Below are 27819 nucleotides of genomic sequence, written 5' to 3' on the forward strand. Positions count from 1 at the left end.
TATGAAGGGTCCCATAGAGCCATTAATTTATTGTTTTAAGAGAAAAACCGCGTGCACTCACAAAAAACAACCAACCAAAAAACCCAACTTTTGATGAGATTTTGAATAGAATGTGGTTGTAAAAATGCATTTTTTATAGTGACCAAAAATGCTTGTTCTGCTTCAATAATCCGAATTGACCTAATACAGCTGCTGTGGTAGGCTACTGCGAAGCGGCTGGAGAATACGTACAACAGACCACACCTTTGACAGTTTGTGGTACTCAGGAGCAGGATATTAATTCTGGATTATCATAACTATTTATTTTAGTTTTGCAAAATCTGTTAATTTTCCTTCTATGTTTGAATTAGGAATGTCTTTGAGAAGGAAATACAGCATAGGAGCTGTAGGTAACTTGGAGTATAAGATCACAAGACAAAAAATAATGCAGGTACCAAATGGCCTCTAAATGGAAATATTTTTCTCTCATAGTGTTGTTTTGCCCAATCTCTTATTTTTACTCTGTTGCTTGGTTTTGGTGCTGTTGGTAGGTAGACAGCTTTTTAGTGCTTTTCTGCCTTGATGTTCACTGTTTTTATTCTGTTAAAACACTGTTTTGTTCATGGTTACCTTGAATAGGCATACTGGCTACCAAAACACTATTATATATGAAATCTGGTGGTAAAATTTCAGAGAAGAAAACAGTGAAACATTTGTAATGCTAGTTCTGTTACAAGCAGAGAACAAACTGAGAGCCTGAAAAGCCTGAAGGATGAGGAGGTACCATGCTCTCTTAAATGCAAGTAATAACTATTCACACACTCTCTTAAATGGGGGTAATAACTATTCAAAACACTTGCTACTGGGAGCCAGTGTAACCTTGTCTCATCATCATGTGTAGAGCATGAAGATATGCAGGTCTGAATTAAAATTGTATGAGAGGTAACTTGAAGCACAGCACTTGTAGACATGATATTATAACGATTAAAGAGGAGGAGGGTTGGCAGCAGAGGTAATATTTCCTGCTCGTGGTTCTAAATTACCAGCACTGAGTTTTGCTGCTACAGATCCTCACGTGTGCAGATTTGTGTGCTGTCTCTTGGTGGTACATTAATCCTCATACTGTACCTGCGTATCTTTTTATTGAAATGCTCTTCCAATTATTAAGGATACTTCAGCAAGCCAAATATGACACAGATTTGGGAGTAGCGTAAAAAAGTGACTCACTTCTCTTTAGAACAGAACTTGCACTGCAGCGCATGGCAAGTATTTCCTTAAAGCCAGATATCCCCCTAGTCCTCATTTTGAAGTGCTTTAATTTACAGCAAAACAAAATTTTTGCATTTTGGCTCTGAGCAGACACTTGCAGAATGAGGAAAACTGAATGTCTGGGTTATACAAAGTTAATAAAACCAGATGCTATTAACAACCCAGTGTATCAGTATTGCGTGCATCAACATCCCGCTGTTCTAAGATGAAGGAAGGAGTTAGTGTTAGGATGAAATGGCAGAAGGGTGTAATTGGATATAAAATACAGAGGGTTAACTTAAGGATGATAAATGAATACTTTGCCTTAAAAATACTTTGTGCAGAGATCTCTCTATTTCAAGGAACATGGTGAAGAGACCCATAAATCATTCAGGTGCATGGTGCTATGGTGGTGGTCATGTACATGAGGAGGTCACTTGCATAATTTGTCAAAGTAAAACAGTCTCATTAATGATGAGTATCAAGGTCAAAGTGAGAAACGAGTTATGACGCTGCTTTTTAGCTCGTTTAGTTCAGGCAATGGGAAGTATGGATTGCTGTTGTTGAATGTATAGCACAAATGTATAGCATGACATGATGTCTCTTAATTTGGTTAAATTTTTTTTTTTTTTACAGAGGAGGGAGAAGAACAAGGCAAGTGGTTTCTGTCATTTCCCTGTTGTATCTGGACACTCATTCTTTGTGATCTGAAAAGCTCTACTTTTCTGCCTTCTATTATTTGCTTCTTATTCTGAATACGCATGAAATCGTGCTTTAAAAATCTTGCAGCAAGGCAAACAGACTAAGGAAGCACTTCAGTAAAGCAGAAATAAGTGGCTGGCTTCTGTGTTTTATTTATTTATTATTCTAACGAAAACCTTTGATCCAGTCTTGGAGATACCTATTTCTATCATCGTTGCTCCGTGGTTACCTTTTACTCAGATTCTAATGTTGATAGCATGAACAAATGAAACATCTTTTATTTTATCCTGAAAGGAAGAAATCATCAGTGCAAAAGTAATTACAATGGAAATGTAATTATCACACTTTAACAATTGCTATAACACAATTAACACATATCACAGCCAAGCAGTGATCAACTTCAAGGAAGAACTGACTTGTTTCTTCCTGTTTTGAGCTCTTCCACTGCAAAGTACAGGTACAGTACACCAAGACAGCTGGTTTTGACTTAGTGAATGAAGCTCTGTCAGCAGAAGGAAAGGAAAGCACTGCACTCAATATCATCAGTCTTTGGCCATGGCTTAATGGCTTCCACTTGTGTGTTTCACAGCTGGCTTGAGATAGTGTGACCACATTTTTGCTGGAGACTTTCCTTCTGTTTTCTCTTCTCCCAACCCATGTGCTGAGCTACTGCTAGCGGGTGAGCTCCTGCTGCTTTGGTCTGAGTGCCAGGGACTGGTGACAGCTGGAAGGGGAGAGGAGAGGGGTGGGATTTTCTCAGATATGCAGATCTCTGGACAGCCTGGTGGGTAAGCTGGTCTTGCTTACCGCATCGTCTGTCTATTCATTAATGCTGACGCCCGGAGGCTTGAAAGTAGCTGAGGGAAAGGAAGAGTCCCTTCTTTTGGTGGCAGCATCTTACGTAGGCTTGAACTGGCAGTGTAACCACATCCTAAGGCCTTGGCAAAGGCTCAAATAATTAAGTTACTTATAATTGAACAGGAGAGTAGTGCTGTTGCTGTCTTTCATTTCATGGATCAAGCCTGCAGATCCTGACTTAAAATTAGTAATTGCTTTGCAAACTGATGTTGCACTTGCAAGTCAATTTGAATCTCATTACAAACATTAAAACAAAGTACCTGTTGTAACACTTCCTCCCTTCATTCCCTTTGTTGTTCTGCCTTAAATATAGCTTGATTCTTTGTTCCCTCCCTTTTTCTTGGTCATATTCTCCATGTTAAATGTGTTGTGTTTTTTCTTTAAGCCTAGAATTTGGCATATGTTTTCGCATAGATTTTGAGATATGTAGCTGTACAAATGTCTTATCATGCATGGATTTATAAAAGCTTTGTAAATGCAATATTCATTTTTGATACTTGGAAGGATCAACTCATGAAATTGTTGTCGTGTGTTTAAATGCTATGTCCCTGAACTTCTGGAACTACTGTTCAGGACCTTGCTCATCACAAACTCTTCTGTAATTTTAATGTCCCTTTAAAAGCCCAGCTGTACTGGCTTGCAGGAACGTTGAATCTGGATGAAAGAAAAAAGTTCAGGTATGGTAAGTGCCAAACTCAGATACCATTTCTGTCACAGTAAGTTGCTCTGTTGTGTGGTTTTCAGCCTTTTTTCATAAGGAAGCAAAGGTACGACTGCAGCTCATTTAATCTAATTCCCAGGAATGTAAAAAAAAAAAAAAAAAAAGTTTGCAGCTCTCTTTAAACTAGTATTACCCCCGGTGCTAACGGGTGCAGTGGTAGCGATTACAATGAGCCTTTTCTACTAACAGACTGATGCTCTGCTGAGAAATTCACTGTGAGGAAATCATTCTGTGATGTTAAACTGAGCTCGTCTTTTTATATGAACTTATTTCAATGAATTGTCTGGCTCGCATCTTCTGTCGAGTATACATCTTTTCTGAGTTAACCATTACTGTCCAAATGTCACCCGGTCCCTTGTCTTGTGCTGATAGCTGCCTCGTTATTCTCCTAAAAGCAGTTGTCTTTGCGGATTCAGGGTATTTTTGCCTTTTAAATTTTGTGTTCCATTTAATGAAATCATTGAAGTGTCTCCCTGAAATGAAATAGCGCTGGATTCATGAAATTGGTCGCCTTTACTAGCCCTCAGCGCCAAGTGCACTCGCCTCACACAGCAGGCAGAAGCTTCATGCGGCTGCCCCTGCCTGGAGGGAGAGGATCAGGATCCCAAAGGGGAGGAAGGTTCATTTTATTTTGTTACAGATTCAGTATTTGAAAAAGCATCCTGTGGATAACAGGAACCTACGCCCCAGTGCTGCCTTTCAGAGAGAGGAGATAATGAATGTTGATGCTGTATGTTACAATAGTAAGGCAGAGCAGTAATAATTAAGGCTGTTTTCCAGTTTTATTTTTCAGGATATAAGAATTGCTGTTACAAACCCGATTAGGTGAAATCACAAATGAAGATGCAATGATAAGTAAGATGCAAATTCTGAGTATGACTGAAAGTCTGACTACAACTGTGGGCTGAAACTAGTGCCGGGAGGCGGTGAGAGGAAAAATGCAAACACTTTTATCGCCTTTTCACTGTTTAAGATCGTAACAAGCCGCTGTCACTTCACGACCGCTGTGACAGGAGGCAGCGAGGCCACCTGCTGGGCCCAGCCCCGCCACGAGACCGTGATGGCGGCGCCTCCCTCCCCCGCCCTCCCTTCACGGCGCGGGGCGGGCACCGCCCTCCCCCCAACCCCCGGCGGCCGTTTATCGGGGAGGGGGGCGGGCTGGGCGGGGTGACGTCATGTCGGGGGCGTGTCGCGGCAGCGGGCCGGCGGGGCCGTGCGGCGGCATGGGGCGGGATGGGGCGGGCGGTGACGGCGGCGGCGGGCGGGAGGCAGCGGCCGGGAGGCAGCGGCTGCCCCGCCGCCGGGCTCCTTGAGGCTCCTCGGGCCGCCGCTGGTGAGTGGGCGGGCGGCGCAGGAGCCGGCGGAGCGCTAATTATTGTTAATTTTTTAATTGCTATTTTTTTCGGGGGGGGAGGCTGCAAGCCGGTGTCTGGTGGTTTGGGGGCGTCGGCTGCCCGGTGGAGGGGCGGTGAATCGCCCCGCGACCCCCCGCCGTCGTTCGAGGCGCTACGGGGTTGGGTTTGGGGCTGGCTTTGGGTTGTGCCGGCTTGGGGATGGGAGACCCGCGGCCCCAGGGGGTGGCCTGAAGGCCCGGGACAGTTTGGGGGGAAATTCGGGGGGGATTGGGGCAGGCAGCTGCTGCGCTGCCCGGGGCTGCCCGGGAGAGCTCGCCCGTCTCCCCTTTAATCCCCAGCAGCCGGAGAGGATGCTGCCGCGGCGCCTCATTAAAAAGTTGGGAGCTAATTAGCCGTTTCTTACAGCTGGAGGTCCAGGTTTTAATTAGAGTTCCCGTCTTTGGGTTTAAACTGATTAAAGCTAAGCCAGAGCCACTCTGGTTCCTTTGGCTGTTTGTTCAAAAAGGGAGGAAAAATCAAGAAGCCGCGGTGAGCTCCTTGCTGCTCCCGCTGCAAAGCAAGCCCCCGGCTGGGGCAGGGAAGGAAACCTCTGAACGCAGCCCAGGTGTATAGGTGTGCGGCTCCCAGGGCTTGGGTTCAGCTGGAAAACCCTCATTTGGGAAGGAAAACGGGGATGGATTAATTAACAAAGGTAGCTCTGGATGCTCTGGGATCGTTCAGGTGTGTTTCCCAGGGTCCAAGCCTTGTACAGAGTGTTTTTGGAGGTACGGTGATGATGCTTCTGGTAATACTTAAAAAGTGTGTGACCATCTAATTCCTGACTAAAAGGCTCACCCAAATGTCAAGCTGCCTGGAGTTGTCCTCCATTACCTCCCCTGTTCATCTCGTTTGCATGCTTCTGCCTTTGTTCAGCTGACAAACTGTTCCTTGCTCTAGACTTTAAAAAGAAAATTCAGTGTATGGCTCACTCACAAGTACCCTCCTATATTTTTAACAACTTTCTTACCCTTTTTAGGTGTTTGAGAGACTTGTAAATTGGTAATTCCTTAGGGAGTTTGCACACTGATTAGACTTGCATAGTTGGTTTATTCTGAATATTTCACAGCACTCCTGATACTCTTTATGGGAAGAGTTTAATGGTTTTTTTTTTTTTTTTCTTGTTGCTATCAGTTGTGGCAGCAGTTGGCAGTGGATGCTTTAAAACGTGGGGAGAAAAGGGGTGGGTGGGAAGTTCTGGAAAATGACTGTGAAATGAGCGATACCCTTCTAAGGTGCGCGGATGGGTCAAGCTGGTGGTGCTCTCCCATGTGGGACTGGGCTGAGTGTAACTCTGTGAGCTGGTTCCCCTTCGCTGTTGTTCCAATAGGAATTTCATCTGTTCAAGCCTTTAAGTGAATTACTATTAGGATTATTTATTAGTGACTAAATCCCGTGCAAAAAAAAAGGTGTGCAAAACCTTGTGTGTTAATTTGGCATAACTAGGTATTTACATTCGAGGCACTTGAATGCTCTGGTATCGGGTATGCTGCCTATGAAACCTGTGCAATTAAATTTCAAAGTAAACATGACTAATTTTTTACTGCTATGATTATTCCTTATGTTAACTACAATACACGTCACCTAGTATTATGTCACTGTGCATAATGAGGCAAACTGTCATCTTGGTTTCTGTATTTAATGTGGGATTTCTGTACATGACTGCTGCAATTACCTGCTTCTAATATCCTCAGAATAACTGTCTTGCTTTAGACAATTGTCCTTCCTCTTGTGGAAGGAGCAAGTTCATGTACAAGGAACACCTATACTTGAAAAATAAAGTGCTTATTAGATTTTAGAAGACTTCTTAAGCTGGTCAGTCCTGAGAAACCTATACGTACATTCCCCAAAAGTGCTGTACTGCACTTGCAGTGTGAAGAGCAAGGGAGCTGGAAGTTTGCCTACAGCATGTAAAGTCTTACTGGGTTGGTCAAACTTGGAGTTGGTGCACACGTTTTTCTTTTCCCAAGCTGTGCATATCCCCTTCTGATCTTGGTCCTTTTCTCCTTTGACAGTTGTTGCTGGCTTCTGCTGCCACAGCCATGTTGCCATCAGATGCCTGTTTTCCATTTGTGCTGCCTTTGGAATTACTGCCTTATACCTTCTAGATTTTTGAATTGAATTTTGTTTGGTTTCTATATGTACGTTATCCTTTCCCTATCCAGTAGATTCACTGTCATGTAACATATATGTCAATGAGAATTATGTGCCTGAATAAAAAAAAAAAAAAAAGAAGAATCTTTAAAGAGAAACATCTTATTATGTGAAATTAAATCCAGAATAACCTCATCATCTAATAGCAGTGCAAATTCAAATAATGACTTAATAGAGAAACTTAAGCCTTTTATGTGATGAGAATAACCTTGTTAATTATCAGGGTTAATGAGGTGTGTTCCTTTGAAGTGAGCAGAGTGATCACAGGCCAAAAAAAAAAAAAATCTCTCTTGAACTGAATATTATTTTTCCAAATCGTTGGTAATTGAAATGTGGATTTTCTTCCAGGCTGCTGTGTGTTGTTATAGTAGCTTTTAGGAAACTCTTTGGGAAGGAGGCATAAGCACCTGTTAAAAAGTAGGCTGCGTGATGCAAACAGTCAAACTTATTTTACCATTTCATGCGGTAAGCTATATTGGTTGGACTTGTTTGGTGTGGCCATTTTGATGGTTCAGTGCCTTTTCTTCCAAATCCATTGGCAACCAGGCATGCACCAAAAGGTGAATCTCATTAATTTGAGTGCTGTTGTTCGAAGTAGGAGGGAGTTGGTTAGGAGTGCGTGTTCAGTGTAGTTTTGTACCTCCCCAGAGTACTTCACTCTACTCATAACCTCATATAGGTTGTTCTACCCGATGGTTCTTAGGGTTCAGGGGAATTAAAGGTGCTTTGGCAGTCGTACTGCACCAGTGATACCACGCTGGTCCTCAGAGAGGTGTATGGGTTAGATCCCAGGCTGTCAGCATGAGGCTGACGGTTTTGGCGGTGTTGGAAGGCTTATAAAGTTAACTTCAGACAAGATGACTATGGAAAAACAAGGCTTCTGTTTTCACAGTGAAGATGATACTATATTTATAGCTCTTTTATGATCTTACGAGATGAATGTTTTTTTGCACAAGGATGTTCAAGGTGTTGAAATTGTCTCTGGTGTCTTGCGTGTCGGGAGAGTTGTGCTGTTCCTGCCTGAACGTTGTCCCATGAGCTTTGCTTATCTGCTGGGGGGTCCTTCACAGCAATGTGCCCCAGAGCAGACCCACAGATGTCTGCTTGTCCCAGGGACCTGTGAGCGGGCCAGCTCTGGTGTGGTCACAGAGCACAGTGTGCAGCCTCGCCTCACCGCGTGCAGCGCGTGGAAGGAGGCAGCTCTTTCTGAACGTGCAAATGGGGAAAAGCATTCTGTCAATGAGCATCTGTCGGCAACAAAAGAAAACAAAGCAAAGCAACGGGACCTGAGGTGTCCCCTTGCAGTTGCAGCTGTTACTGGAAATTAAGACAAAGCAGAAAGGATGCTTTCGTAATATGTAAACTTCTCTTGATAATACAGTGCATGGAGTGGGAGGAAGAGTGGCATGTTATTGCTGGCTAGCTGCATGCAATCAATTGCAACTTGAAAATTCTCTAACTTACGCAGTTTTTGGTTTATAAGACTTAAATCCATTCTGTGTATTCCTTTAAAAAAGCAAATAATAGTTTAGTATTTTTGTAAAATGAAAGAATTATTAAACTTAATTTTAAGTAGAAGTGCATGCATTTTTGTAGAGCCAAGCTTTACGATATTAAGCTGACTATGTAGCAATGTTAGTGTTCTTCATACAGAAAAAGAATTGTAGTTTGATCACTCAGACCTTGGTAGAATAAAATAATATAAAACTTAAGTCTGGCAGATTGAGGAGGGTTGGATGTACTGGGAATGTTTCATTGATTGCCTCCCAGCAACTGGAATCCAAGTAGAGACATTGTGTACCTGCAAACGGACTTTTAGGTAGGCAGCCAGATGTCTAACATGATTTCTGTAAAAGGGGTATGTAATATTTGATTGTATTAACGTGCTGGACAATGTGGGACGTAGTGGGAAATACAAGGTATGAATTACTTCAGATTGTTAAACAGCGTAAGGACTTTGTTCAGTAGCTCACTTTGAGAGTCTGAGAACCAGAAGCTTGTTTCATTTCTGGCTTGGGATAACAGCACTCTTCGTCTACTTATCTGTGCTCCAAAGTTAAGCTCTTCAAATAAGAGGGGTCACTGATAGCTCTCCCTTTTCCTCAGAGGAACATGTTCTCTTTTTGATGTCTGTTAAAGCATTACAAACTGCTTGTTTGTGTTGTTACTATCTGTATTTTTATTTCTGGTCACTTTACGCAGATACGGAGTGGAGAAGCTGAGGCAGGGAAGTGGCTCAGGAACTTGTGGAAACATCATCATCATGTCATCACGTGGCTAGGGTTCCCAGTAGGGATGTGTAGGGGACAGCTTTTGTGCCCGCCAGGGTTCTTCTGGTCACGTTGGGTCACTGAGTGGAAATAGGCTTGTGGCTTGATGGCTGTGTGTTTCATGGGGGATGAGGAGGTGGTGGCGAGGAGTGAGTGCCTGAGGCAGGAGGGTTGTTCTGGTGTCTGTCCGTGTGGCAGGGGAGGTGCAGGTGCAAGCTGCTGAAGCTATGCAGGGTGTCGTGGCCACTGTGGTGTGGCCGGCTGGTTTGTGTGATGTCTCCTACGTGGCATTGATATGGCCTGAGTGCAGCCAAAAAATTAGTTGAATATAGGGGGTTTCTTCGTACATAATGTACTAATAGCTTGGCTTTCCACAGAAGTCAGTCATATGAGATGATGTTATGGAAGTGAGGGACTTCTTGAGCATGAAAGGAAAGGTTCAAAGAGGAAATAATGATTAATACATAGAATCAACTATAAAATTGATGTAGCAAGAGCTGAGTTAGATAGATGCCTAACCTAAGGGAGAAAATACTGGCATGAGATCAAGTAGCAATAAAGTAAGGGCTGGGACAAGATTTCTAGCCAACAGAGAAGTGTGCACTTGGGGCTGTCTTCTGACAAGGTAAGGGTACATGGATGTTGCATGGTCAGAGTTTTAGGGCAGAGTGCAAGCCCAGGGTAAGGCACTGTAGGACTCGATAACTACGATAAAAGGAGGCTTGAAAAACAGTCTTGGTCATGGAGGGCAGCATTAATCCTGGTGCAGTGCTGGAAATGATCAGCTAGAACCCTTTGCATAGCAGACGAATGTGAGGTGAACTCCAGCTCTCTGGTTATCGGGGTCAGCTGAGTGCAGAGGCACTTGTAGTGAGCTCTCTGCTGTTTAAGGACCTTGATGCTATCAACCGGAGTAAGAAAAAATCGTGCTCACAGGTAGGCTGTGGAGTGAGAGCCCCACGTACTAGCAGAAAGTGGTGTGTAGCAGAACTGGCTCTAATCACGTTTTCCTGATTTTGGGCCCTCTTGGGAAAGGGATGATTGTGGTTCCCAAAGGAAGACGTGTCATGCTTCTGCGATTTCAATATGTGGAACTCACGTCAGTCTGCATGGCCAGATGTCTGTCCTTGCCACGTAATCTATGAACACAGGCAGAGTCCTTTCCTGGCAGGGTCAGAGGGTCTTGCTGTTTGTTTGTTTTGGAGAGAAACCCCAAGCATTGCTCTTGGGTGCCAAACCCTCTGAAAGATGTATACTGTCTCCCCTGCAGTGTTGTGGTCTCTCTTTCTATAAAGCCCTTCTGCCAGATACAGCCAAACACTGGTCAGGTAACACGGCTAAGTTGTTTCTCTGGGGAGTGGTAATAATTTCAAAGTACAGAAAATTCCTCTACATAATCATAGTATCAAATTGTCCTTCTCTGTGCTAGCTCTACGTGTGGCTAAACAGTCATTAAAGAGTCAGGGATATGGGCTTTCTTGAAAACAGGTGCTTTATTATAAGGCTGATAAATATTTTCAGTCCTGTAGAGTTATTTTTAAAATATATCTCCCTTGTTTGTGTAATACCATTTTAAAATCTACCAGTAAAATTGGTATCTTAGGCTAGAGGAGGAAGTCCTAACAGAATATGTGTTATTGGATAGAAGATGGCATATCTGCAAACAAAACAAAACCCAAACTAATTCCATCTGCAAATGCCCCTCAAATGCTGGTCTTCCTACCCAGTCAGGTGCTGTACTCTGTGGAGCTGAAAGAAAGGGGCTCACTGTCCGATTGAGGCAAAATGCTTCGAGAAGATGAAAGCTCTTTGATAAGCTCTTGCTAGAGTAAAGAACTTAATTGATCTTTGCAATCAGATGTAGATTTGCTAGAGTTGGTAAGGTGTAACAAGGTAGGAAGAAACGTGTGTGAACGTGGTCTCCTTTCTGCAGCCACACACAGGGAAGGAGGGGAAAAGAAATAGTTAAACCTCAAGTATTGCCGTGGTGGGTTTGTTACATGATGGGGCTCTAGCACTTTGTGAGAAACTCAGTTTTCTGAATTTTTTGATTCTTTTGAACTACATTTGTAGTAATAGTCTGTGGATTTTGTTCTGTCCTCCTATGAAAAAAAAAGAATACAAACCCTGTTCACTCAGTAAGTGTTTGAAAATAGCCATGTTTTATTTAAGTAGGAAGAAGAGTGTCTCAATTGCATGTGTTTCTCTTTGAAGAAGAGCAAAAGGCGATGTTACAAAGAATGAGCTTTGGCAAGCAGGAAGAAAGCTGAAGAGAAATGACAGACTGTATAAGGGGCAGTTTTTATCCTTACTGAAAGGGTGGTTGAAGAATTTAGAGGAAATGATATAAAAAGAATTTCATGAAGAGGAAGACGAATGTAAGATTATAGAAAATGGAGGAAGGCCTAAGCAAACTAAAGGAAAACAATCCGGTAAAAACTGAGTTGGGGTAGGGTGGAAGTGAAAAGGAGGGGAGGAAATATCTATGATAAGGGGAAGATTGATATGAAGTGGGTGAAATGATCTGAGTGGAAAATAGTGGAAAAAGAACCAAATCGAGATACAGAATGAAAGATGATGATCACCGTATGTGGATGGGAGAAGAAAATCACATTTGAACTATATGCTGTGTTTAACTTTTCAAAAGCCTTTTCTTCCCTTGTGCCAGGCAAAAATACCGAGTCTGGTCCAGGATCCTGACGGGGTGAGGCTGCCACAGCTCCGTGTCCCGGGTCCAACCAGTAGCCAAATGGATTCCCAGCAGGCATATGCATGCAGAGTGCACCCACGTCACACACGTGTGTACATGCATGGTAGGCCCCAGGGATAACACGGGCAGACACGCAGGGTGCCCGCATGATCACAGACTGCACCGGGGCCTCCTCCTGCTCCTTTCCCTGGCCGAGCAGCGTGGAGGCCTGTTAGTGGGGAAATGTAGAGAGAATACAGCTCTCTTGGCCAGCTCGCCTGCCTTGGTCTTGGCTTGGTCTTGCACACCTGTACCCGCTCCAGGTGCTGTGATGCGGACACATGGTGGGGCTGTCCTGGGAGGGACCAGGCAGGACGTCCCCTCCTCTGAGCCCTTCGTATGGGTTCCTGCCCCTCAGCGTGCCCCCATGCTCCTCCGGCCGTGTGGTGCTGGGCCTTTCGTGGGCCAAAGGTTTCTGGGAGGAGCTGAGCATGGTTGTATTTGGGTTGTCCAGCCTGCCAGCATCCCTCTGCTCCTTTGTCAGGCCTCAGATAGGCTTTTATGAGCATCACGTAACAGTATACATCCATTTTCATCTTCATTTTCTATGGGTATTTTAAACAACAAGCTTGTGATGAGAGTATTTTGTTAAATATTAAGGAGTGAAATTTTCAAGTGTTGTAGAGCAGGTGTCTGCTGCCTGTTCTGGCTTTGTGCTGTGGCATACGATATATATTGTGTTACATGTTGAGTCTAATCAAATTAGATTTATATTTTAATACTTGAAAAGGGGTCATTGTTCAGCTAAAAGCCTAGTCACTAGCGATAGGCTACAACGCATGTTATGATGCTGCTTAAACATATGTGAGGAGTCCAGGTAATGATAATAGATAGGAAGCAAAAAGTGAGGGGGTGCTTGTGATTGTCTGAGGCATAGTTGGAGCTAATGGAATGACATTATTTTTTTTTCCCCCCCAGAATTGTTATCAAAATTTCTTTATGGATCTTTAAGAAGTCAGACTACTTTTAAGGGCTGTAACCATTATAATTACTTCTTTCTAAACAGTGTTTAAACATATACATGCTCTGCAAAGCTGTCATTAAGATACTCTTGAACTCATGAAATAATGAACATATTCTTCATCACAACTGGATTTTTCAGTGCCTTAGGACTGAAGATAGCCAGAACAGATAAACTGTCAAGCTGAGTTAGACCCTTCAAAGGGTACTGGATTAAATAGCACAAAGTTCATCTGATATGTTTCCAAGAAAGGAACAGAGTATTGAAGTCATACAACTATACAGTGGGGATGAGGAAGCAGTGGAAGTCTAGGTTTGTCTTAAAACTTGTGTGTCATATTTTTCACCAGGAGTTTATAGGTCCACCAGGAAAAGGCCCAAAGGTATGGAAATGGAGTCAAGGTGGAATCTGAGTGCGGATCTGCTGGAAAGGAGAGGGGATAGTTAATTAGAAATTAACAGAGCAGTGTACGTTTTTAAGAAACGGGGAAGATGAATCCAGGCAACTGCAGGATTATGTGTTTGACCTCAATGTTATTCAAATTCTTAAACTGCTTTCAGGGACATAATGGTAAAAGGAAATTAGAAAAAGGTACTATGAATTTACCAAAGAGAAGCTGTGCACTACTAAGGTGTGACAGATCAAAGTCTCTTTTGCTTCAGCTGTGATTATATAGCTGTATAGCTCAACTGTAAATAAGATCAATGGTGATTTAAAAAACCATCAAAATATGTGTCAAAAGGTTGAAAGTACATCGTGTTATTAGCTTGGCTTCTTTGGATTGAAGGGAAATTTGGGAGGGAGTACAAGCACTCTATAAATGTGTGGAGATAAACACAGGGAAAGAATTACTTAGAATAGGACAACACTGCTGTGAGAACAAATGAGCGTACTGGCTGTAAATAAATTTACTCTAGAAATCAGAATAGGGTTTCTAACCAATAGAACAGCCTCCTAGTTGAAGGTACTGGATATCAAACCATATCTTACTGCATTTAAGTACCTTACTGCATCCAAGAAATCTGTGAATAATCCTTCATAAAGATGATGAAATGCCTGCCAGAGCAAGGAACTAAATTCATGGGACAAGGGAATGCTTTTGTGTTATTTTTCTAAAATAAAATTCACATGAGGTGAATATATCAATATAAAGAAATCAAAATAGAAGTATGTGACCCAAAGTTAAGTATATTTGACATCACGTGTGGCCCTTTTTTGCTGAAATGGTACAGAGAGGGGTTTTGTAAACAGAAGTTACCAGTTTAAACAAACACCACCGAGTGAAAACAATTTGGAGATAACAGAATTTTCCACAGAAAGTCAATGGAGATTCAACATGGGGAAATACAAAATTTATATATATATATATAAAAGAATGAGCTAGAAAGGAGTTGTATTGGTAAAACTTCTGAAATAGATTGGGTAAAACTTCTGAAGTAGTTGGAATGCCTTGGAGAATCTGGTCAATGGTGAATACTCTTCTTTTACCCTAATAATCTATTTACAGTTAGGTTTCCTTAACATAGGACACTGGTCATTGTTAGCTATGCCTTTTGCTAGGCTTGAAACTTCTGCTGTGATGTGTCTTTTGAGAAGAAACTTTCAACAGTTTCAGGAAGTTTAGAGGCGTGAACTGAGGGAAAAGGATAAACGTCAAATGTTGCTGGAAAGTTACACGTGCTGATGCTGTAAGAACGGGGCCTTGAAACAAAATGAATTGGTTCTTGTGCAAGGAATGTGCTTCTCCCCTTCCATTTAGAAGATTTATCCATTTGTGGGAAATAACAGACCTTGAAAACACCTGGTCTTGTGCTGTGAAGTCTTAGACTTTAATAGCTAACACCTCCCTAAAATTTAATGGCTGAGACAAAGCGGGACTCCTCTGAAATCACGAACATGAGTCGTTTGGGCTGTAGGAGATCAGGGTGCATGTAGCCCTGCTGACACATGCAGTCTTGTGCCCAGGAGCTCTGAAAGGGGAGGCTGCTTGGGAGGAAGGGTCTGCAAACCTGAAACAAGGAGTTAAAAATGGTAGGGACGAAGAATGAGCCTGGGCCTTTACACAAAAAGAAAAAAGGAATTGATCTGGCTGGGCCAGGAAGGTAGATAAGCAGAGCATCAGCTTGGCACTGCCTGTACCCTATGAGAGGCTGAAGGAGGACAGGTTGCAGGTGTGCCCACAGGAAGCCTCAGCAACATTACCTGCTTTGGGTGGTACAGCAGACTCCAGTTGCTCTGCGGGTCTCCTGTGTGCATTTGAGTATGTCTTAGGACTGCACTATGCTTTTTTTTCCTCCCCTCCCCATAGAACTGTTACACAAAACTCGGATGTGCTGGGGATAAATCAGAGTTGTAGAATGAATGACATTTTTATCCGTAGAGCTCTAGCCTTAGTTTATTGTGCATGGTGAATGAGGCAGGGATTACTAGGGGAGAAATGTAGTTCACAGGCGGCTGAGTGTTACTCTGGAGATACAGCTTATATCCTCTTCTACCCATGTAGGTCCTGTTTGATGCTGGTCGGAGTGTTTGCAGATGTTTTTTCACTGTATATTTCTCTCCTTTTCTGGATGCCCAATGTGAAGGTCAGGCTCTAATCAGCAGAAGATGAAAAATTGGATGCCTGCCTGTGAAGGTGAGGGAATTCTAGTGCTTGTTTGCTGTAGAGAGTACCAGCTCTAGGGATCTTTCTGAGCCAGGCATTGTGTCTATATATTCAGTGACCGTCAGTATTATTCAGGAGATAAAACTACGTTATGATGGATGCTTTTTGGTTCAGTAAAGGTAACATAAAGAAGAATTCTGCTCTTACTTTTAATTATTTAGCCTCAGACCTAGCTTCTACTTAAACTAATGTGGAAGTGTGACGCTTACTCCAGTTCCCCTTCTGCTTTGCTCTGTAGTGCTGTGGCCTCTGTAGGACCTTTGCAGCTTTATGAGTTTTGCTTTTATTCCCTTGAAAGAGGTCTTACAAAGCTGGAAGGGTCTCCGTACTTTAATGCTGTATTGGATATGAAGTTCCAATAATGATACTTCAAACATGATGTTGTCTAATTGCTTGTGCAACCATTGCAGGTCCTGCTGCATTACTTAACAGTGCAGATGGAGAATTCAGATGCCTGACTGGAAGTATGCAGCAGAGTAGTCTTATCTCTTTGAAATACATTATTTTTCCATTTCACCTTCAGCTGAATAAGAATTGAAGCTTATTTTTGGATCCCTAAATTACGATTTTATGCCTCACAGTCTCTACAACAATTCTTCTGAAGTGTCAAAAACTTTGTTACTGCAAGGACAATAAATTATGCTCTTGTATGTGAACAAACTGGTGAGAATTGCGACAGGCAATTTTGCTTTTTGTTCTAATAATAGGAGTTTCTTCATTTCACCAAACAATATAGCAGACATCCGAGAACATGATAATTAAAATTCTCAGGGGGAGAGATTTCCTTTCTTCAATACTATAAACAAAAAAAAATAGTAATAAAAATGCTGTTTAAAGTATAATGAATATCCTGTATGTTATTTACACCACAGAACCGTTTAAGTTGCTTGCAAAGGGGGGAAAATGCCAAGAAATAAAACAGAAAATGGCTTGCAACTTTGACAGAGAAACTAGGTAGTGTTTAATTGACTGGAAGAGCAACTATCAACCAGAATGGTCCCTCAGCTTTATAGAAATATAGATTGGGTGATTAAACTGTTTATAATGTAGGTCTTTAATCAAATAAATAAATGGATGAGATGAAAAGAACGAGAACAAAAAGATAATGTATGCTTATTTGCGTAGGCTGTAAACTGCTAAACTGCTCAAAATTAAAGAAGATGCTTCTTCCCCAAACAGGCACATTGAACTTAGAATTCACAATCTTTTTTCCCTTTCATATTAAAATAAACAATTGTGGTTATCCGCTTCGCATTCATCCTGTTGTTTCTCCTTGGTAGAATAATTTCTGTAGCCTATGTTGCATAAAATAGTGCTAAGCAGTGCTTATTATAAGCTGGGAAGTTTAATAAAATATTTACACCAATACTTAACTACCAGACATAACTTGTAAGATTTAACAGACCACCTGCTCAGCAACTGAAATAGAACAACTCTGTTTCCAAAAACCAGCGTTGTTATTCATGGACAAGGAAATGTCCTGTGTAGAGCTCCCAGAAAACTGTTTTCTCATCCCATCAATTCCTCTCGTTAGGAAGCATTAACGAGAAGCATCTCAGCTTGGCATCCCATAATGTTCACTCCTAACATAGGCAACTCAAGGTCAAATCTCTGACATCTCCACCTTATTCTAATCACTGGCCAGTCTAACACAAGATGTCTCTCCCTGATTTCAGAGCTGCCTGTGCTCTGCCTGTTGATCAAAAGCAGCGTGGCGCCCAGTTGGTGGGACAGGGGCCAGCTTGCTGGCCCAGTTTCACAAGCCTTGTTAGCAGGAACATGGCAAGTGCAGGGCCTGGAGCAGCTCACTTGTACCCACCTCTGCAGATGCCTTTTGAGTACTGGAGTGTTATGTGCTAAACTGAAGGAGGGAAACAGGGAAAAGTAGCAGTCCTGCCCCACTGGCCCATGTAATTCCATCTGTGGAGACGGCCAAGATGAGGTCCCTTGCTGTTAGGGGGATGTGCAGATACTTAAACGTAGAGGCTCTTTGGGCTCCTTTGTCTCAGCCTTCCACCTTCCATAATCACGAATATGTACGTATTGTTCAGATGTTGTGGGTGTTGTATTGCTGGGTACCAGGAACATACACTTGGTTTATAGAAGACAGGGCATGCTACTGAGGTTTAAATTACACATGGTCTTATTTAGTTAATCCTGGAACTCTTTAGCCCGTGCTACTCTGCATTTATTGAGGAGTAAATGCCTCAGTAGTTGGTCTCCGGTTGGAATTAAAACAGAGAACTGCTTTCTCCAGTTCTCTCCAGAACTTTAAGCAAAGTTGCAGAAAAGGTAAGCCTTTTTTTTTTTTTCCCCAAGACTGGCTTCTTGCCTGCGTGCTGTAGGGATTAACTTAGAAGATTTGTAGAAATGTCATTTATTGACATCTGTCAGTGCCTGTATACATGTACATTTGTGTATATAATTGGAACCTTTCCACTGGAGAGTGACATAACGTGGCAAAGAGGGGTAAGCAGTCAGGGAAACTTAAGTGGCACACTGTCAGTGTCATTTTTTAATTATCCCAAGTTTTTTTTTTTTTTAAAGTGGGATTCTCAGGATGCTTTCTGTGACAGGCACCTTTCATTTATGGCTGATGTGATTTCAGGTTTTCCAGCTCTCTGTGGCAGCAAAAAAAAAAAAAAAAAAAAAAAAAACACCAATCTGCACAGCAGATTTCTGGAGACGTTTTTTGAGGTTGTTTTTGTTCCTTATAGTAGGCAGTCATATTCTGTAGGGAAACAAATTTCAGGAAAAGTGGTTCTTTCCAAAAAGGTTCGTAGTTAGCCACCCTGCCTCTGATGTATTTATTCACTTTGTGTCCCAGACAAAGAAAACATTATGGCTGATTTTTACTGGTATATACTGAAAGTTTCCTTTTTCTTCCATTGACTTAAAATGTCTATGAATTCCAGAAGTGTTTTAGCCCTGATGCTTTGCAAACCTGTTAGAATATTCTGATTGCTTCTTTTTTTTTTTTTTGTGGTATGACATTTCTTGAAATATATTTGTGGTCGTGGTCATAGTTGTGGTTATAGATACTGTTAGGTCTTATAGCTGAGGGCATTGCTAAATGCACTGGGTAGCTGTTCTTCACTTCCAGGCTATTGGAACTGGCAGGACTCTTCTTGCAGTCCATTAGGAGTATGTGAAATAAAACGTCAGCTATTGTTATAACAAGAAATATCACTGGCTTAACTGCTGGGATTTTTCTTCCAACTGTAGAAATCCAGGAGCAGACAGGCACATCCAAATAATTTTTACTTTATCTGTTGCCAGTACTGGCTCAGTCTGAAAGTAATAGATACATCTTTCAAGTGTAACATCAGATGGCGATTAAATGCAACATTTTGTTTTGCAGAGGTTTGAGTTGTTTGTTAGACACAGTTGTTTGCCCTTCCATTTTTGTATTTTAAAAGTGTTTTCATTTTGTGGCATTGTGGCGTGGCCTGTCCTCCATTACTGTGTCTCGAATGAGATGAGATCCCCCAAGTTATCACCTAGTGCTGTTTCAGTGGCACTTTGACACAATGCATACCTCTTTCTTTATAGGTTAATCTGCTCAGACAGGCAATGAGGAGAAGACTTTAGAGGAGCTTCAAAACCTGAATAGTCACGTGAGCTGGAAAGAGTCCAAAGAATTAAATTTCCAAATATACCCTTGATAAATCAATTGTTAAGTGGTACATGTAGGATTAGGAGCTTGCAAATTCTTATCTTTACTACTTGCCACTTCTGTTGTGAACATGAAAAAAAAAAAACGTATTTTTTCCTGTAAAGTGAAAGGAATTGTTCTTCTCAAATGGATCTTTGAACGCTGATCTTTTCACAGATACTGAGTATAAAGTCACCCACCTTATAGATGAATATTTTGTAGGCTGAAGCAACAAAGAACACGATTTTCCCTTTCTGAATATGCTGATAGTTGCTACTATATAATACTTGTGCTGTCGTGTAGCTATTGCGTTAGTACCACATACAGTAGTGTAACTGCATGATAGTAATTCCCACTGGGGAAAGACTGTCATACTCTGCAGGAGCGTGCAAATCTTGGTCAACACTATAAATTGCTACTCTTCGTAGACAATTGCAGCATCCTCACTAGACGGACACACCAAGTTTTACTCAGCTTTGAGGCTGGAGAAGCAGGCACAAGCTCCACACACCTTGTGGGACATGAATTGAATATTCACTGTCATGAACTTCTTGATGCTGAAAAAGTGAGTATTTTGCCACAGCTCTCATTACTCCAATGTCAAGTAAGATTTCACGTTGAACTAACTTACTGCTCATTTTGGGATAGCATTGTTAGATGTAAGTCAAACCATTTTCTCAAGCTTTCAGTCAGCATTTTAAGCTTAGACTTAGTGTTTGTCCTGTAACAAATGTTGCAGGGATTATGGAATTGGCAGGTACTGCAAGTACTCTGAAATTACAAATCGAGGCCTTTTCAGCTAGTGAGACATTTGACAATTGCGCGATTTCCTGCCAGGAAGCATCTCTGGCATCCAATTAAGGAATTTTCTGTAACAAGAATACCATGAATAGTTTTGTATCACGGTTGGAAATCACTTCATTGACACCATACCTTGTAAAGAAAGAAATAACTAATGGTTAATTTAGAGCTTTTTCAGGAAGCGTAATTGGAACTGCTGGTCTAGTCACCTCTCTGGACATCCGTACTTGCTTATTTAGTGGAGGATTTAAGAACAGATTTGGTGTTCAGTGTGACTTGCCTCTGCTGCTACCTCAATTCTCTATTTTGAGAATTTTGTGATTAAGAAAAAGAATTAGTAATTTTGGCTCAGAAGACATCCTCTTCCTTCTATCGTAAGTAATCTTCTCTAATTTTCTTAGTTTATATACTATGTAATATATTCACTGTATTTTTTGAGAACTTGTTCTCAGAGAAGAGTGTTATTTGTGAGGTTTGTTAAGCTGTTGGAATTATATGTAGCTGAGGAACACTTGATGACAGATGCAAGGATTACCTCTAAAACACGAGTATTTGTATTGTGGAAAGTCCGAGGCACATACCTCTCTTTCTGGTTAACAGCCCAAATGAAGATGGAGGAGAAAAATGTTTCAAAGGCAGGATGTAAAAGTACTCTTTGTGAGGAAAACTGTCAACTGTTGTCGCTGTTATCCATAAAGCTAGAGTGCATTGGTATTTAATTATCCCTTGCAAACATGCCTTTATGGTACATCGTAGTAATGAGAGACTTGAGACATAAGGTTAATGGAACAACAGAGAACTATATTGGCAGATTAATATCAAGGAAGCAGAATTAAAATAAACCTAGGTGATGTCCAGCTGTCGGTCCACCAGGTTGACTCTAGATCAGGCTTTTCAAGTTAGGAATAAAAGGCAGCACTGCGAGAACAGAGACGTGTGTGGCTGCATGGACCTTGGCAGCAGGAAGGGCCCAGGCACCAGGTCGTGGAAAGTCGGGGCGAGCATGTGAAATTGCCTCTACAGCGGGCCTCTTCTCATTCTTCCACAACATTTCAGCTGGCAAACACCGTGTTTTTTAAGCACGTGTTCTGTTCCTTTTTGTTAAGCCAAATATTGGGTGGCTTTGTTGTGCTACTTCTACATTTAAAGTAAAATGCTTTGATTCAGTAGCTTTGGTACAGTGAAATTCTGAATGTGTCTTCAAATAGTATTTATTGATAACACATTTCAGTACAAAGAAAAGGCTTTATGGGATTTTTAAGTCCTCTTGCCAATTTCCATCGGATATTGCATTTTTACAGTTTATGCAAAGTATAACAATTTCTGTTGTCAGTTGATTCAACCCACACTTAATTTTAAAAACTAATTTCAATCCTTGTGGAAGGGACCAGATAGTCAGAGCTAGAAACCAGGCTCTTAATTACCTGCAGAACTAGCAGTGCAGCTGCAAGCTCCTTCAAGGTCCATCTAGCACATCAGTTCTTTCGGATTTGAGCTGCATGGGTTGAGATTAATTTTTGGTGGTCAACAGATTTTTGGCTTCCTTAATGAGACTTTCAGGAAATACCCAGTCTTTGCTGTTGTGATGGCCAGACCTAGCCTTTACTAAACCCTGTATAGAGCTTTGTAACAATGTCGAGATGAAGGATTGTTGGAATAGAAAATTGTGTTAAATGCAGAATTACTGAGTATCTTGTATTAATTAGGCATCCTTTATTTTTTTAATTTATCAACATAATATTTTTCAAATTTGATAATGACATTAATAGATGAATAAAATATAAGTATTGTTTATTAAATTTTATTATTTATTGTTTTTAATATAGGTGTTTTAAGATGGCTGTTAGGATATCTAAAGCCAACAGCATCTTTAGATGTGATGAAGAACCTTGTGAGTGCTGGGGAGGCTGTTTTGCCTTTGTCCTGGACATTTCTGTGCCAAATTTGGCCTTATCACCGTCAGGCTCTTCCGCTCTCAAGAGTGGTGTTATCACTGATGTTAACCTTCAGATTAGGTAGCAATCAGGAAATACAGAGAACAAATAGAGAACAGCAAGAAGAAATTGTCTCTGTGGAGTTGAGACAGTTATGTCAGGAGGAAGCCTGGTGAGCAAGAAGCATTTCATAAGCCAGAAGAATAGCCATGTGGTAGCACCCTGTGTTTTGTGAATGGTCTGTTCAGACTGAAAACAAGCATCAAGGTAAACATTTATACTCCTGCACTTGAACATGGGTTATGTTTGATACATGTTCAAATATATGCAACAAACAAGCGAGAAAATGTGTAAGAGGCAAATAGATTTACTGTCTAGGAGGAATTTCAGGTTATTTATAGCTGTTAAAACAGTTTGTTCTTATAGTGTTTGTTCTATATGCTCCTTTAATGTTTAGTGGAACATAACGTGGTGGTTCTTGTGCCTGGAAGCTGTTGTTTTCTAGGGCCTTGTATGAAACATAGTTAACAGCAGAGTGGAGGGGGACATTCTGGGGCTGAGCTTCTTTAAAGAGCTGTGCAGAACTGCAGGAAGAGTAGAAGGAGAACTGGCAATGTACAGGGTGCTTCTGCGAGTCCCTACAGTTTGGCCTGAAAAGAGCACGCGTGGTTGAATTTTGTAGCACTTTTACAACAAAACCAAAATCTGTCCTTAATTTTTTTGCTACTTTTTATTGGAAGCCCATGAAGTAACTCAGCTTTTTTTTTTTTTTTTAGCTTAAAAAGAAGTATTTCATTAAACTTAATAATAATACTGGGTTTCAGACGCTGAATTTCTTCTCTGACATCTTTTCCTATTTGTTTATGTAGCAAACCTGTGTTTTGTCCTGCTGCATGCTCTTTCTGAAGTTACATGTCTGGAAGACAGTGCGGTGATATAACTGTGTTAGTACTTCATTTGGATTTTCTTCTGTACAGAGTATAGTGATGCTCTGAATTTCTTAATTACTGAGGAAGAGTGCAACCAAATCAGTGTGCTGGCCTTAACGAGAAAGTAATGCCTTATTTCACGCTGGCAAGAGCAGTGCCTCAATGAAACGGTCGTCTTTGACTTGCCTGTTGAGCTGAGTGCTGTTAGAAACATTGACCTTTGACTTCAACCTAGAACTAAAAGCTGGCTAATGAAAAAGCTGTCAGAACTGAAAGGTCATGCAGAATGCAGTGAACCTTTTCGATTCAAGAAGGATTTCTCAAAGTATTCTAATTCCCTGTTGATTTGCGTAATCACAGCAACATTTCTGTCACCAGTCTCTGAACAGTTTTACTTCCATTCATTGTTGCCACATAAAAATAATGCTTCTAAGCAGAATATGGCTTATGGAAACAATGAAAACTAAGCAAAAGGTGGGTTTGATCCCTTATGAAGTGGGTCGAATTGGGTCAAAGATGTTGTCATCCTGAATCAATTCAGCACCAGTTGACCTTGGAACCATTATTTTCCTTCCTGTTTCTTAGCAACAGGAAAGTTTTCTGCATGATGACTATTTAATATCCTGATCTGTTTTAGAAGCTTTTATACCTAAAGGGGAACAGATGGTCTAAGGAAATCTTGTTTGTAGCAGCAGAAACAGGGAATATCTATAGTTTTTTTTTTTCCACTCTGATTTTATACCCTATTGTCCTGCGCTTACCATTATACAGTATCTTGTTGATGGTAGCTAAGAACTTCTGCTAGGAACAGAGAATAAAAATAACACTCTTCAGATGCTGCAAGTTTATTTTTTTTCTGTTATAATGCAAGAAAATGGTTATATGTGTGCTCTTACAGTTGTTGTAATTGCATTCCTTATACAAAGTGCGAGAATACGTGTAATTGTATTCTGTAAGTGTTGAGCTGTGTCTGAGTAAATGACGAAAGCATTATCTACAATGTAATATCTGTGAGTGTTTATTTGGCATCTCTTATTCTCAGAGTCATGTGAAGTGGTTTTCTTTCTCCTTTATTATGGATTCCAAAGGTTCTTTATGTTTCAGCAAGAATAATCATTTTGAAAGGTTGTTTTTTGTGTTTGGTGTTCATGGAAAAGGTAAGTTAAGTTTTTAAGGATACTGAAATGTGGAGCTCTGAAACATCATGTTGTGACTATTTTGTTATGGGCCTAATGAAGAACTAATCCTGGTGTTTATTTTGCTGGTGACATTACTTCCAAAGAAACAGGCTGAATGTTTGTGGAGATTGGATGATCTTGGTCTTTTTCAATGTGAATTTAAAGTAAGTACATGAGCCTTCATACTGGCTTTATTGCAGCAATCTGCAAGGCAGGCAGTAGAAGACCTGTTCTCTTCTAATTATTTCTCAAAGTGCTGTGTAGTACATTTCCTTTCTAGCTCCTGAAGTTCTTCATGCAAAGAAAGTTACCTCCGCACCATCCCTTTGTTGCTGTCTGAAGAGTCATCCTGCAATGATGCTCATAAATACCTGACAATAAAGTAATTTTCTGTGATAGCTAATTTATGGTGGAGAGGGTTCTTTCCATGTAAGGCCTGATTAGCAGTGGAGACATGACATCAATTTGGTGAAAAACCCTGACATAAGGTAGGTGTGTGTGTATAAACAAGTGACATTCATTCAACACTATTGCACGGGTCTTTTCAGCGAGTCATCTGATATATGTATTTTTTCTATGTATCGGCCTATATCATACTTTGTTTTAGTGTCAGTGATCACCCAAGTTTGAAGAACTGAAGAAGCTTGTTTTTGATACCCTAGGAGACCTATTGCCTGGCCTGCTCTTGAATTTTCATTGTTCATCCAAAGTGAAACGTTCTCATTAGCCTTTGTTAGAGCTCTTTCAGCTATATACCATGATATGAAGCTGTGCCTCACCATGAAGCCTCCTTACCAGCTTTTGTCCCTATTGTTGTATTTGTATGTTGTTTGCAACCTTACTTTAGGAGCTGGCATAGAAATACTTGTAACTTTTATTTGGTGCTAGAAAAGTCATCTTTGTTTAGTTGCATTGAAGTAAAATCCTTCTGACTTCTCAGGTTTTTACATGATGTATTTTCAAATGAAACTGAGCTGTGGAACTTTATCTTTTTTTCATCTGCAGAGAGGAGCTCTTCCATTTTGTCGTGCCTCTCTTTATTGAGTTTTAATTAATTTGTGGGGCCAAGTGAAGTCCCAGATTAGGCATAGGAATGTCGTGTCTCCCAGTGAATCTTTCCAAGCATTGAGTCTGCTATAAGGGATGGAGTGTATGATGCAGAGAAAAAGGAGATACATTCCGAGAAATTGTTGAGGTGACTACAGAACTTCTTCTGACAGAAACAGAAAAGAAGATGAGAAAAGGTGAAAGTGGGAAACATTTTGTTTTCATTTTCTTCTTTCTGTCACCTTTCCTGTTAGCTTTAAAGAGGAATGACAGGAAAAGACAAGAGAGCATGGCTTTTAATAAGTGCTTAATCTAATGTTAAAAATGGAACATAAGCTTTGGCTCTTGAAATGCTTGATGGGAAGGGACCATATGTAGCTGCTTGAATAAGTAAATTGACTAGTACGTAATCATGCTTTTCTGCATTTTTGTCGTTCTGGGAGATGGCTGAGTAAGGAAAGGAAAGGTAGTGAATCTCTAGATTATGTTATTAAATATGGTTCTTTACTACAGAAGTTATAACCTTTCATTAACTATATCTCTTTTGTATGACTGGGAAGAGCAGTCTAGAAGGAAAAACTTCAGTATTAAAGGAGTACTGTCACAAAGCACTTCTGTGAACTTGAAGGGGCTAGAAGGGCTTGGGGAGAAGAAAAGACTAACATTTTTGCTGAGTTACAGGTCTACATGAATGCTTTAATGTGTGGTACTCAGCAGGTCTGGCTAGCGCAAATGGCAGAACATGTCTGCTACTCTATTACGTTGCCATTCACTAATATATATCAGCATTGTTTAACTGGATTGTAGTTGCTCTTGAAGGAGTTCAGCATTTGGAGTGGTTCAGCACCCATATTAGGTGAGAATTCACTATGATCTGTATGAGCATTGTTAGAATTTACTAATATTGAAATCAAGTCTATAATGACATTTTTCAAAATCTGACTTGTTGCTGGGCCAAGTGGCGCCTTTTAGAGTAAGGCCACAAGTTTGAACTATTTTTGAAAAACAATGTACTTGACAAAAGGTGTGAGTGCTGAGAGGGTACTTAAGCTCTGGAGTGTGTAGAACAAACCCCGATCACTTAACTGTTCTCAACAGACTAGTACTTGCTGTTGTATCAGGTAGTAATTGTGTCTCTTTTTGAGGCACAGGGTCCTCCTTTCACCATGCTGCATAATGTACATGCTCTCATCTATTGGCTTACTAAACTTTATTCAGTTCCTCTTTTCCTTTCTGTTCCTACTCTTTCTGGTCTGGATGAGTAAAAACAAAAATAAGACCAAAAAAGATTATTTGAAGTTCTGTTCTTTAGTATTATGATAAAATCTACATTAAGAGATATTGGCTGCATTGGTTTGACAGTTTCATCTAGATCAACATAGAATCTCAAACTACCATTATCAAAATGATAAAGGGAGAGCGTGGGTTGATAACACTGTAGTGTCTAGAGTACACTCATTTTCTTCTTGTGCATTATATAGCTCTTAATTTTAATTTGTTAGGTGGCCCTTTTTTTGCTTATTTTAGATTTCTTGATCAGGAATATAACCTACTCCCACTGTCCTCTATAAAAAAACTTGATGGCGTCACAGTTTGCTTCTTAATTTGAAAAGCTGAATGTTGTATGTAATCCACTGTAATAACTCATCTATCACATTCTTTTACTAACAAACCTCAGCATCTGTTAATTGATTCTCAGTAGACATTGCAGTGGAATTTAGGTTTCTTAGTTCGTGGTTCATCTGTCTGCGTCAAGGCTTGTCTTGGTGAACGTTTTGTCCAGGAAGAGAAATATATATAGTAATACTAGTGATTAACAACAACAATAATGAAAAAAGATGCATTTTTGATGCATATGTATTTTTGGTGAATTCAGGTTGGAGACATATTTGTGTGTGTTCTAGAATATTTGAAGTCAGTATATGTAAATGTTGTTTTACCAATCTATTTGTTATACCAGTTACTTCACAATTTGGTCTTAAATCCACCTCACGATTTCTTTTCATTCTTACGTAGCTACATTATGTGAAAAGTAGAGAAATAAGTTAATGTAGCCTTTTCTCTTGTAAACATTTAGGATTTTCTTTTCAATTTCAAATTTAGCAAATCATGAATTCTTTGCATGGCTGTGGCTTATGGTCTTACATGGTTATTTAGGTAATGCAAAACTAATTTCCAGGAAAATGAGAGTACTTGTAGTTTGTAAAGTTAGATGTGGCAACATAAATGTGCAAGCAGATGGTCTGTTGGAAAGAAGTTTTATAATCCAAAAGCCCCAAACAGCATGTCTGGAGAAGTACATGTCTCTGTGCTGTCTATTGTTACCTATTGTCACCGAGAGGGTGGTTGCACACTGGAACAGGCTCCCCAGTGAAGTAGTCACTGCACCAAGCCTGTCTGAATTTAAGAAGCGATTGGGCTGTCCACTTAGTCACATGGTCTAAACTTTTGGGCAGACCTGGGCAGTGCCAGGAGTTGGACCTGATGATCCATATGGGTCCCTTCCAACTTGGGATATTCTATGATTCTATACTTTCAAACCTTCTGTATCTCACAAATGTAAATGTAACATGCCTG

General features: G+C 40.8%; 1 protein-coding gene across 4 annotated transcripts in view; it reads left to right on the forward strand.

The window, feature by feature from the left end:
- Positions 1–4710: 4710 nt before the first annotated feature.
- Positions 4711–27819, forward strand: part of MARCHF1 (membrane associated ring-CH-type finger 1) — a 236410-nt gene continuing 213301 nt past the window's right edge. The window contains exons 1-3 of one of the 4 annotated variants that reach the window (XM_040554927.1): positions 4757–4841; positions 11992–12136; positions 15537–15668. The gene's annotated coding sequence lies outside the window, so the exon portion shown is untranslated. Of the gene's footprint in view, positions 4842–11991; positions 12137–15536; positions 15669–27819 lie in introns of all 4 variants that reach the window. The other 3 variants (XM_040554929.1, XM_040554928.1, XM_040554934.1) reach the window with 3 other exon arrangements.

The sequence above is a fragment of the Cygnus olor genome, chromosome 4 (genome assembly GCF_009769625.2).
Source record: "Cygnus olor isolate bCygOlo1 chromosome 4, bCygOlo1.pri.v2, whole genome shotgun sequence".
Classification (NCBI taxonomy): Eukaryota; Metazoa; Chordata; class Aves; order Anseriformes; family Anatidae; genus Cygnus; species Cygnus olor.